The following is an 11,615-nucleotide window of genomic DNA, read 5'->3' as shown; positions in this document are numbered from 1 at the left end:
TGAATAATCAAAAAGAGAAATAAATAATTTTATTTATCAGCATAAAATAACATTTAACCTACCTCAGTTCATTAATAAATTGGAGAGATAACATCAATATAAGGGTGGAGTCATATGGACCCCATAGGAGAGCACAAGTTATTAATAATGTTGAGTTTTAGTTTTGTTTTTCCAGATTGTTTTTTTCTTTATTATATCTGGTGTTGAAATATGCAATTTAATTAGAAACAAAATAGATATAACTCTGTTCCCATGTGAAGAAATGAAAAGTATTCTACTGCAAATAATTAAATAGTTCATTATATGTTTAATATTATTAAAAGGGTTCAAAGAATGTTGGCCAAATGGTGATCCCTCACACATTTTTACTTTAAAATGTGGCCCTATCACAAAAGGTTTGGACACTGAGTTACAGGCAACTAAAAAAAAATAAAAATAAAAATCACCTTTTCCATAAAATACATTTTTTTTAGCATTAAAATATGGAAAAACTAGTATTTTCTCTGAAAATAATGTGTTATTTATTCGTGATAAATGTAAAAGTTTACACTTGTTTACCATATTTGGATGAAGAAATAGGACCTATTTCTTTTATCTAACATGATGCCACCGCATCACACCCCCCTGAAACTTTGTACTTTTGGGACAGGTGTAGACTCGACCAGGTGAGAGACGCGGACCACGGCGTACGTGAGTTCCAAACTTCATATTAAACGCTTAAAAATACGCTAAATTTAAGAAAACATGAGATAGTGTATAAAAGCAGACAGTGTTGATGAACAGTTTTCATTGTTGCGTCGCGTTCTCTCTGCTAACGCGAGTGTTTGTAGCTACAAGTAAAGTTAATTAAATCTACCCACAATAATCTCTGAAACCAATTTAAACAGACCAATGATAAATCATATTAAATAAAAAGTAGACTTTATTTTTGAAAGCAAACTAATGACACAAGCTTGCAAAATAATACTATTAATGAAAAGACTACAAAAAAAAAATCTGTTAGGAGATGTTGATGATGATGTGAAACAGGTGTGTCTTCTAATTAAGGTCACGTGTTTTCAGACCGAATCTGCCAATTCAACACATTTGTGAACTTTACCTTTTAGAATACTTTACATTTGATTCCAAATCTTGATAAGATCACCCTAGTTTTGGTGAGTGTTAATCTGGTTTCAAACAGGATAAAACTAATAAAATGTACACTTAACCCATTGTGATTTAAAATGCATTTGTTTTTTAACTTTACATTCAACTCCAGTTGTTTTGCTTAAAAAAAGAACATTTTCCAAATATTTTTATTTAAAAAATTACTAAAAATATTTTATTAAAAATAACTTTTTTTGCATCTGTGGAGAAAAATACCAAAAAATTATAAGAAAAACTATGCATTTGAAGAAACATTTTTTACTATAAATACATATTTAACCAAATATATATATATTAACTAATGACAATTAAGTTGTCAATTTTGGAATAAAATACATATTTAATGGATGTAATTATAAATGATAGAAAAATGTCTTTTCATTAGCTGTGTGATAAACTGTCACAAAACTATTATTAGGATAGCAAAAACGTGTTTAATTCCAGCATCATCATTACTACAAAATATCTGCTCCACTAAGTAATGCTGCAGAAATGCAGGAAACTCTGCATTAATAGACTCACCAGACTGACCTCTTTCTTTAATTGATAAAAGCAGTGTGTTCTAAGCTGATCATTAAAATTTAAAAAGAATTTACATCACCAAAGCAAAATGACTGGGGGAAGTGCCAGGATTTCATTACTACTAATTGGAGAAAAAGTCCAAAAGAGCTGCCTGATGTTCTCACTGGAGAATTATCGCTTGAGCTGCTTTTGCAGCAACCTGCTTCTGTTCAAGCCATTTGGTTAAAAGCCCAGTGGACCATTTTTGGGTAATAGTTAAATTATAGCTATTTTGTGAGTGTATGAAGTAGTCCTTGAAAAATAGTTTTAAATCGATTTGACCTCGACTTGGTAATGTCACAGCTTTTGTTTACATATATTGAAGTTGCGTGAAAAGTTATTAACAATGGTTTGGGGTAGAATTAAAGTAGGTGTCACCAACTTAAAGTCTTACTCTGATCCTTTTTGATCTATTTTCAAAGCTCTCCCAGGTGTATTTTATTTATGATTATGCTGTTTTTCTCATTATCCAATTGTTCACTCTCTCTCCTGCTAGCTTACAGCCCTTTACAACCTCGACCATCACTGCACCTCCTCTTTAGTCTTCATCTGTCCTCTTTCCTCCAACCTCAGCATCCTTTCACTAACAGAACTGTCCCTTCTCTGAATGTGCCCAAACCATCTCAATCTGCTCCCCTGCATTTCTCTCCAAATAAAAAAACAAAAGACTAAACCCAACAGTTTATTACAACATGCAAAATTTAAAATGGTGGAGAAGAAATAAGGAAAATAACCTGTTTTTTACTGATTCTTGGCGGGTTGTTTCTATGATGTGCAAATGTTAGTCAGTGTGGTAAAGTATAGGTATTTGCATGTTTTGAGCACAGCAATTGTGAGGAACATCCTGGGGGCAGCTTAGTCAAATCTTGTCTGCAGGCATTTTTAAAGTGATGAAAGTTTGTTGCAGAATTAGTGTTTATTATGATGCAGACAACAGAATGACACAAACCCTGAGATTGTTTTTCATATGTTTATGTTTAGTGTTGCACTAATTGGTTTGATTTCCTAATTGAAAGGATAACAAGATTTTTTTTCCACCATGTGTCCAGTAGAGGGCAGCATTGAGGTTAGAACTAGTTTACTACATTTACTGTGCACAATCCAGAGCTATTATTGATTGACAGAATGTACTTTTAGTAAAATATCAAGACAAGTGTCTTTGATTTAAGTCTTCCGTAAGCGACAAAAACAGAATGACAAAACACTAAAATCTTGAATATATTGGTGGATATAAATGATTTCACCAAAGTGACAAAAAAAAGGAGAGAAATAAGACTATTTTCTATCATATTTAAATAAACATTTTTGGATAATGCCAGTTTTGTTTAGTTCCAGCTGTAACTTCAAAAAGATGGACAGCAAGGAGGGAAGGCAATTTTTCCGGTTCAGTTAGTTTTGAAGATTGTACATTATATACAGGCTATGAATCATTGGAAAATGCTTGGGAATAATTGCTCATGTACATGCGTCAGTGCACTCAGATTTAGAAGCAGAACGTCAACTTTTGCACTAGTCAGACAAATCTTAAGTTTTAATTTTAAAACAGCTTAAAGGATGACAGGTGTTATTGAAGGACAAATTGTGCTCCTTTGTATTTGTTTGACATGTACCTGAATGCATAAGATAATACCACAAGTTCCGGATTCATATTATGCGACGGTATCCTTGTATTTGGATAAGCATGGTTTACAATTTAATAGAATTTTATCAATCTCACAGAGTAAACATTCACCCAAAATTTAAATTGGTTTGCATACAACTCATACAAGATCAGGCAGATGGTAGAAATACACACATACTAGGGTTTTCTGAATCGTTTTAACAATATAATTCAGATCATAATTTATGGATGGTGATACAATTCACAGTTTATTGGTAATCCGATTCACTGACCTAAATTTGATCTAGGACATCTTTAGCCAAAAGTTCATCCAGAGATAAATATCTGGTACTGAACAGTGCAGGTGAACTTTTTCAGATTCCTTGTATTTCTTGTGAAATAATAAAGTTTAAACTAAATATGTCTTCAAACAAACAATACAAGAATTAATTACAAATCCATTCACATTTTACTCTGTAAGGTTCAGGCTACTGTGGTTTTCCACATAAAAAATACAAACAGAGCATTATTGCAACATTCTACCACACTGTATGGTCACATGTTTTTGTAAAATCCAAAATGTTTCCACACATTGAACTGTAATGATGGTTGATCATTTTTTGCTGACATCACATGCGTGTTGTCCGCTGTGACAGCACTGCTATTTTTACATTATAGTAAAATAAACCCACCGTACCTCAATCCATATAGTAATTTTCAAAATGAATTCATATTTATTTCATTGTAAAGTGATGTTATTTTGGAATAGTTTAATTTGATGAACAACTTGCCTCAGACATCAATCTGGCTGGATCATGGAATATAAATTGATTCATCAATTAAGTCAATTATCACATATATTTAAGGGTTGATTGTGGAGCAGCTATAAAAAGGTGCTTCTTTATGTAGTATGGGTGTAGAGGGATGTAAGGTTATTGGTAACAAAAGGAACATTTGGAGTTCTGATCAACTCGGCCTACAGTGTTTACAGATTTCACTGATTCACCCTATCCAAAACGTCACCAAACAGAATGTGCCACGCTTTGTGCTCCTCTCTGCTTTGAGCTGCCCACCTTTCTGAGGAGTGAAGTACAAAGAAAGGTACACAAGTGAGGAAGTCTCCAGTCGTTGGGCATTGCTAGGAAACAAGATCTCTTAGACTAAATGTTTGAAAATGTCTTATTGACAGTTCAATTTCAAATCATGTCTGGGCATCATTCTTCTTTGAAGGCTGATGTTTAATCTACCTGTTTTTTTTTTTTTAATGATATTTCTTTTTTTAATTTTTTTTTTCCAAGAGGTAAAAATTTTCAGCAAAACTCAAAATTAGTGTTTGGGGTTAAAGTTGTCGTGCAGTTCAGAAATCCCACTTAACCCCGGTTCTGCTCTTTCTGTCCATTTTTGGGTAAATGTTTCATAGTTTGGCTGCAGAAATATTCGTCAGTCGTGTCATAAATAACACACTGAAGAGCCAAGAATGCTGGGCAACTACCAGTCTGCTCTCTGCAATCATCGATAATTTATTGATGTATTGTTTTGACTGTGTGGACACAAAGAGAGTGATATTTTTAGGAACATTTGAAATGAAATGTCATTCTGTCATGGACGCGCAGAACAGCATGTAATTAAACAGGGTTTCGGGAACAGGCTGTGGCAGTCTGGCTGATAAACGCTAAAGGACTGAGACGAAGAAAAGTCATTTATATCACAGATAATTGAAAGATGGTTACGGTAAGAAAAAAATGCCAAGAACCAAACAGGCCAGATGTTCTTGTTGATTACAGCAACATTACGTTTGCACAAATCAAACGGTAAAACGTTTTCATAAAGATACCCTTTTTTTTCTTTTCTGGTGATCAAAATAAATCTTCAAGATTTCACCATTAGGTGCAGACTGCAGATAACCCTCAAAACTAGAAAGGGTTGAGTCCACAACTTAAAAATAATCTTAAAAGCTGCAATAGTGATTTACAATTATTTTATACACTCTATGAAGGCAGATGGACTGTGTTTTAGGACCCACAGTATCTGTCTTACATACAGCAATCCACAAAATTGAATTTATTGATGTTTTACTGAAGGAGCTGCAGGATGACATTTTAAGACGGAGCAAAAAGGACATTTGATGGTGATGGACCTAAACTGCTTTCAGAATGTGAGAAAGTTCCAAACGTTTTACTTTTACTGATTTTAGCCATTTAACACCGGAGCTCCAGCGTTTATCTTCTTTGATTTACTTTATTTTTTTTAATCGTTTACACGGTCAATGTAATTCCAGCAGATTCTGAAGGAGAAAAGCAGCTTCTGCTGCTTTTCTCCTTCAGAATGTGCTGTAATTACATTGATCGTGATAACAGTTGAAAAGTGAAAGTATGTTAAAAATTCTGTGTTTGAGTCACTGGTGACACCTCAGGTGTTAGAGTTAAACTTAGTTAAGTTCAAATGATCAGTTAGTCTTGATTTTTGTTTAAAATATAAAGTATTAGACTATATAATTTTTCTTTCCTACTTTAGAAAGCTTTTTTTTTTTTTTTTTTTGGAGCCACAGGAAGCAAAAAGTCAAAAATGAAACTGAAATGCTAGAAAAACAGGTGCCTGAGAAGAGAGGAAAGAAAAGGGAACACCGACAAACTCATAAATACATAGAAATATGAAAAGTTGATAGAAGGGAAGCAAAACAAAATAAAAAATAAATTGGTTTTAAATAAAAATGAAGATTAATAATGAAAAATAAGCAGGATAAAGGGAAAACGGGTACTGAGGCGGCTGACTCATCTGCACTGTTTTGATGACTTTCTTAGTCTAACCCGTCCGTCAGCAACAGAGTTACTGTCCTACATCCAACCTGTCCTGAAGAAATGGTATTCATAAAGTCTTTCAGGTCATGCAGTCCTTGAACTCCAAATTGCTTCAGTAAAGGGGGAGTTTGTAGCTTTATCATATAGAGATTTGTTGACCAACTTGTTGTTCAGGCAAACACCAACATACATAAAATCTAAAAACTCGATGGCTTTTGCTTTAATGTTCAGAAGCAGGAGAGGACACATCTCTTGCCCCTTTGGAAATCCACCACCACTTAGCTTTCACTGCATTAATGCAGAGCCAGTTTTCTGTTCTGAATCAGTTCTTTATATTCTCTACCATCAGCCTCAGAAACCGAAATCAACAACATGAGTATAGGAAAGCTTGTGTCGTTGACATATAGCTTAGTAATTGGAGAAATCTGTTGTGTGAAGTAAACAGGATGAAGCTGAATAAACATCCCACTATTGTGAGTCACTAAGCTCTTGAACAGAAGTAGAATTTTTGGAGCTTCTTATTTCACCATTGTGGTATATTAAATTGACTTTTAATTCTTGTTATTCATTGATCTTCTTCTTTATTTTACGTGACCTTTTGTCTGTGAGTGTGGGAAGATTCTCACCGAGTTCTGTTCTCCAGGTCAGCTGAACTTTAAAGGTTCATCTAGATGACGTTTAGCAGCTCACCCGAGTAGCTTCCCGCATTTCTATTGATTAAGTTTGGATATGAATTAAAGATCTGAACATGTCCGACAAATTTGCACACTGGAGATTTGTTGTAACGTTTTGACACTAAGCTGTTATCTGGCAAAAAAAGAAAGAGCTCAAAGGAAACGCTTTCAAAGCACCATGAAGATCCTGCAACTATTATTAGCTGCTAGATTAAAAATATATCCATGTAAAAAGAAAATAAAAAATGCTTTCATGAAGAATGAGCAAACAAGGTCTTCTAAAGCTCACTAAGTTACTATTAAATAAAAAAATCGATATTATGCAGAGTGCCAAAATAACTATTCTAATGCTTTAAATCTTTATGTAGAAGCTAACTGAGATTCAGATCATCCTTCAACCTGTTTGGGGTTAAAGTTTCAAATGCATGTCATCCAATATCCTTTATTTTCACTTTTTCTCCCCTTCTAAAGAGGGGGGCGCATGTATTCGTATGTATGTATTTGTCACAAGTATAAAGAAAAAAACAATAAATAAATATATAAAAATATATAAATATAATAAATATGGTCCACTGATTCTTTGTTTTAATTTTCTCATAGTTTTAACATTATAGAATCTAAGTTAAGGCTCGTGGATAAAAGAGACGACAGGTTTCTGATTAAATCTATTTTTGTGTGAGTCTGAAATTTATAGAATCTTTTTTTCCACAGAAGGCGAATGTTGAAATGTGAAAGAAAGTATTGGATCTGACTTTAAAATTATGTTTTAATTTCAAGGCTATTGAACATTTGGAACATTGGATAGTACTCACTATTGAAACTGCACTTCTGATTAGATTATTTTGGTTTTATTTCAAGCATTAATGTGAACAATAAAACAAGAAATCACACACATTTCAAACTACTTTCAGAAATAAAGAAATACATTGATGAAAAAAAATACAAAATATAAGAACATGGAATCCTCTGAATGGTGTGATTAATCATAAAGATTTGTGCAGTAATGCATACAATACACACTTGGGTCACATTAGGTTAATTAAATAACGTAATTATTATGATGGTGTTTGATTTGTTGCTTCAAAAGGATTTCTGTTGAGTTCTTTAATTTTGTATTTTTGTATAGTTGTCATTTGGTTATTATCAGATCAAGTGTAGATTGTTTTTATCAAGTATAAAATTAAAATAGTTTTTCCACATTTACAGATAACAATAAAATGAATCAGATGTAACAAAATGGATATTCTAGTACTCATTGTTTATTATTAAAATGAATTATCACATAAATCCAGTAATCACCCCTCGTGCTGCCGATAGAGTCAAGGATAAAACTGATATCTCTTGAGTGTCATCAGAATTGCACAATCACATTATTTCAATAAACATTATTACATATCCAACAACAAAAATGTAATACTTACTGGTTATCATCCAAAAGGCATTGATTGATTATCATTCATCCACATATTTGGAATTTGTTTAAACTGCCGTTCGTCATTTTTCTTATCCTCATATTGTGAAACTAAAGTTTCTAAATATTTTTTTTTACTTATGGATATTTGAATGTTATTTGAGCTCATTGCTTAACCTGTTCCAAAGTTTAGTGCCACACACGGACACAGAAACTTTTCTTTGTGGTTATTATCAATTAGACCTTGAAGCTTCTACATCCCCTCAGTTTGCAGCCTAATGATAATGTTTTTTTTCTATTGACCCCTGTAAATACAGTATGTTGTGCTGTGTAAAAAATCAACGAGGTCATACGTTTTTTTTTCCAAATCGAGTTTTTATTGTGTTTTAACATCAAATAATATTACACGGATAATATATGCAGCATTTCATAAGTCAAGTTCTTGGAAAAAAAAAAACAGGTGGAGAAAATCAAAGAGAGAAAGAAAAAGGGCAGAGCAAAATATAACAAAACTATACAGGGTACTATTGTAGATCTAATTAATACATAAAAGCAAATGCAAGTAAAGATGTTAAGATGTTGGAGGTCATAAATTTTAAAAGTCTGGATTGAAAAGTTAAGTGTTTGTATGATCAAGAAAACCTGCTTTATGTATGATTCTGATGTCTGATTATTGAAGTAAAAGACACTGTGAACTCTAATCGTTGCAACGATGGAATGCATGGAAATGTCAAAGAACAGTGTAAGAAAGATCTACAGTTATATTCTATACTTGGATGTATCTCTAATCTTTTTTTTTTTTTTTATGTGAACCTGATTAAGGTTTTTGGAATCCCCCTCAAATGCTTTATAAATCCAAGATTAATATTACTATTGCCTAATTATCTTTGTTTGTTTCCTTGTCATGTTCCTACAGTCTCCAGTAGAGTGAAGTTGGATGATTCATGTTTAACAAGATATCCAGAAAGATAATACAGCCTCACAGTTTTCCAAAGACATTTGATAGTAGAATTCTCATTTAAAATCAAAACAAGTGATGTTAGAAATGACGTAGCAAAGCCAAAAACAAATGATTTCCACTTAAGCTCCTTCTTTAAAGAAGTTTGCTGTCGGTTAAGGTTCAGTTGTAAAAGCAGAAAATGACATGACTTCACTCTGTTTTACAACTCTAAACACCTAACCGCAGTGAGTTTCTGTCTTGTGATTTGCTGATTGGTGCAGACATTGAGTACAAGATCAATAGAGACCACAGATTTTTGCTTATTTATGGTTAGAATTTATTTGCTTTCAAGTTTAAACTATCACAAAGGTAATGGTTCTGCCCTTAGTTTATTACTCAGGCGATAGCAGCTGGAAGGAAGTGTGCAAAAGTCCATTAGATCTGTCTTTGATATGGATATTTCATTTTAAATAAAGGAGGAAACCAAAAAATAACTTTCAAATTGAGGAATAAATGGCATATTTGGATGGGAAACTTTTGTCTTTTTGTCTAATTTATAAAATCAAACTCAAGTCTGATTTAATTTAATCTATTTTCTAAGAAAATATATGTTGTAAACAAGCCAAGAAAAATGTTCTGACACCTTCTTCTCTCTGTTCTAAAAGTTAAGTGGTCAACCTCTACAATCGGTAGATTGTAGGCTTTTTTTTTCCATGTGTCAAACACTGAATCCCACGTTGCTTCTGGTAGTTATAGCTTGGCACCAGTCTTAGGCAGCGGAGCCGCCATCAGTGAGTGAATGTATGTGTGTGCGCGGGTGACTGTACAACGCTTTGGGCCTTTTGAGAATCTGTTAAAAATGCCTTTTACCATTCCTGTTTTACTAAAATCTTCTCCATTGCCTTGACACATAACATTTACATGTGCATTTGTGAAACCTTCATTTTTTTCAGTTATCCTTCTTTAATCTTCCAGATTTAAAATCTTATTAATGTATCATTTCATGTTTCATTATGTTGGGTGCGTAGGGGTCGAAGTGGTGGAGGACATGTGTGTTATTTATTTTTTCTCTGTTTATTAAAATGGAGGTCTTTGTGTTGCTTTGGATTTCACATTTGAAATATACTTTTCCGTGAAACACTTCATGTTATTTGGGTTTGAAACATGCTTTATAAATAAAGTTTGATTTGATTTTTCACTTGGATGGATGTGGTTGGTCTCATTGTGCTTTAAATCAGTTCCCATGATGATTAAGACTTGAATTTGTGCTGCTATGTTTCCCTAAATGAACTTTACAAAACTTGATAGACCTTATAATATTGTATAAATAAAATTGAAACATTGTTCAGCTAAAATTTGACCATTTAAATTTACCCATTGATCAATAATCCCTCATTGTTGTTTACATTCTTCTCTTGTGTCAGATCTATCACATTGTTGTCTGTGTTTTGACCTTAAAAATATCAAACTTTTCTTTTCTTTACACTGATTTGCTTTCCAGACTTCCAATCTTTATTGGAAAAGCTTCCTGACTTTGGTCTTCCATAAACCCAATAAAGATTATTGTAAATACACAAGGAACTTCACTGTTATGCATGCTTGCACAAATTTTGTTTATCAAAGTACCCTTTGGACACACAACCCTCACGTGACACAGGCATCCCTTAAACTTTATACACAGTCAGTTGATTGCATTGAGGCTGTTATCAAAGATTTAATGATTAACAGTTTCACAGTAAGAGCAATTGTTTTTGTTCATCATCTGGTACAGTGAGAGACCTCTCACACACATGAGACACTAATTAGGGCTGTACTTACTGTGTGATAACTTTATTACTTCCACACCCAACAAATCCTCCAGGTTTTTGCTAGGATACAATATTTGTCTGTAAATTTATCAAGTATCATTACGGTGTTTGTTTATCAGGATATTTTTGTTTATCATGGCATTTAGTAAAAATGGATATAGACAGTAAATGTTTCTAAACTCTTCTTGTGTAAAACTATTGGTATTCCTAGCTCTGCAAAAATATGATTAAATACATCTCAATTATACATGTCCTCATACTAGACAAAAATGATTTAAAATGTGTTTTTTTCTGGTAAAAAATGCCAATATTCCGATCATTTTTGATATGTAGTCAGCTACACCTCACTATCGCTCTGGACTTTTAAGCCTTTTTTTATTTAATCTAATTATCAGTAACTTTTTTTTTTTTTTTGGACAAGAACAACAAATAAAAAGAGAATGCTAATTTTCCCCCCCAAAAAAGTCCAGGTGCTCAGAGTTCGAAAAAGGGCTTTGGATGAAGCTAAAACCTTATCAAGTCCAAGCCCCTTCCTTCTTATTGAGCCCAAAAATAAACAAACAATTATCAATCAATTTCATGAAAAGAGCAGCGAAATGACAATTTTGTGCATTTATATATACACTAACACACATATATACATATAGCGATCAAAATCACCCTTAATGAATGCTTAA

The 11,615-nt window shown here is 32.9% G+C and overlaps 1 protein-coding gene across 2 annotated transcripts in view; it reads left to right on the top strand.

Moving 5' to 3' along the window:
• The first annotated feature begins 43 nt into the window (after window positions 1-43).
• Window positions 44-11,615, top strand: part of LOC112161545 (canalicular multispecific organic anion transporter 1) — a 36,820-nt gene continuing 25,248 nt past the window's right edge. Inside the window, exon 1 of one of the 2 annotated variants that reach the window (XM_024296749.2) lies at window positions 44-690. The gene's annotated coding sequence lies outside the window, so the exon portion shown is untranslated. Of the gene's footprint in view, window positions 691-1,068; window positions 1,155-11,615 lie in introns of those variants that run through there. The other variant, XM_024296750.2, reaches the window with a different exon arrangement.

This window comes from Oryzias melastigma, linkage group LG15 (assembly GCF_002922805.2).
Source record: "Oryzias melastigma strain HK-1 linkage group LG15, ASM292280v2, whole genome shotgun sequence".
Lineage (NCBI taxonomy): Eukaryota > Metazoa > Chordata > Actinopteri > Beloniformes > Adrianichthyidae > Oryzias > Oryzias melastigma.
The sequence above is the reverse complement of the archived record's forward strand: the minus strand, read 5'-3'. Positions and strand labels throughout refer to the sequence as shown.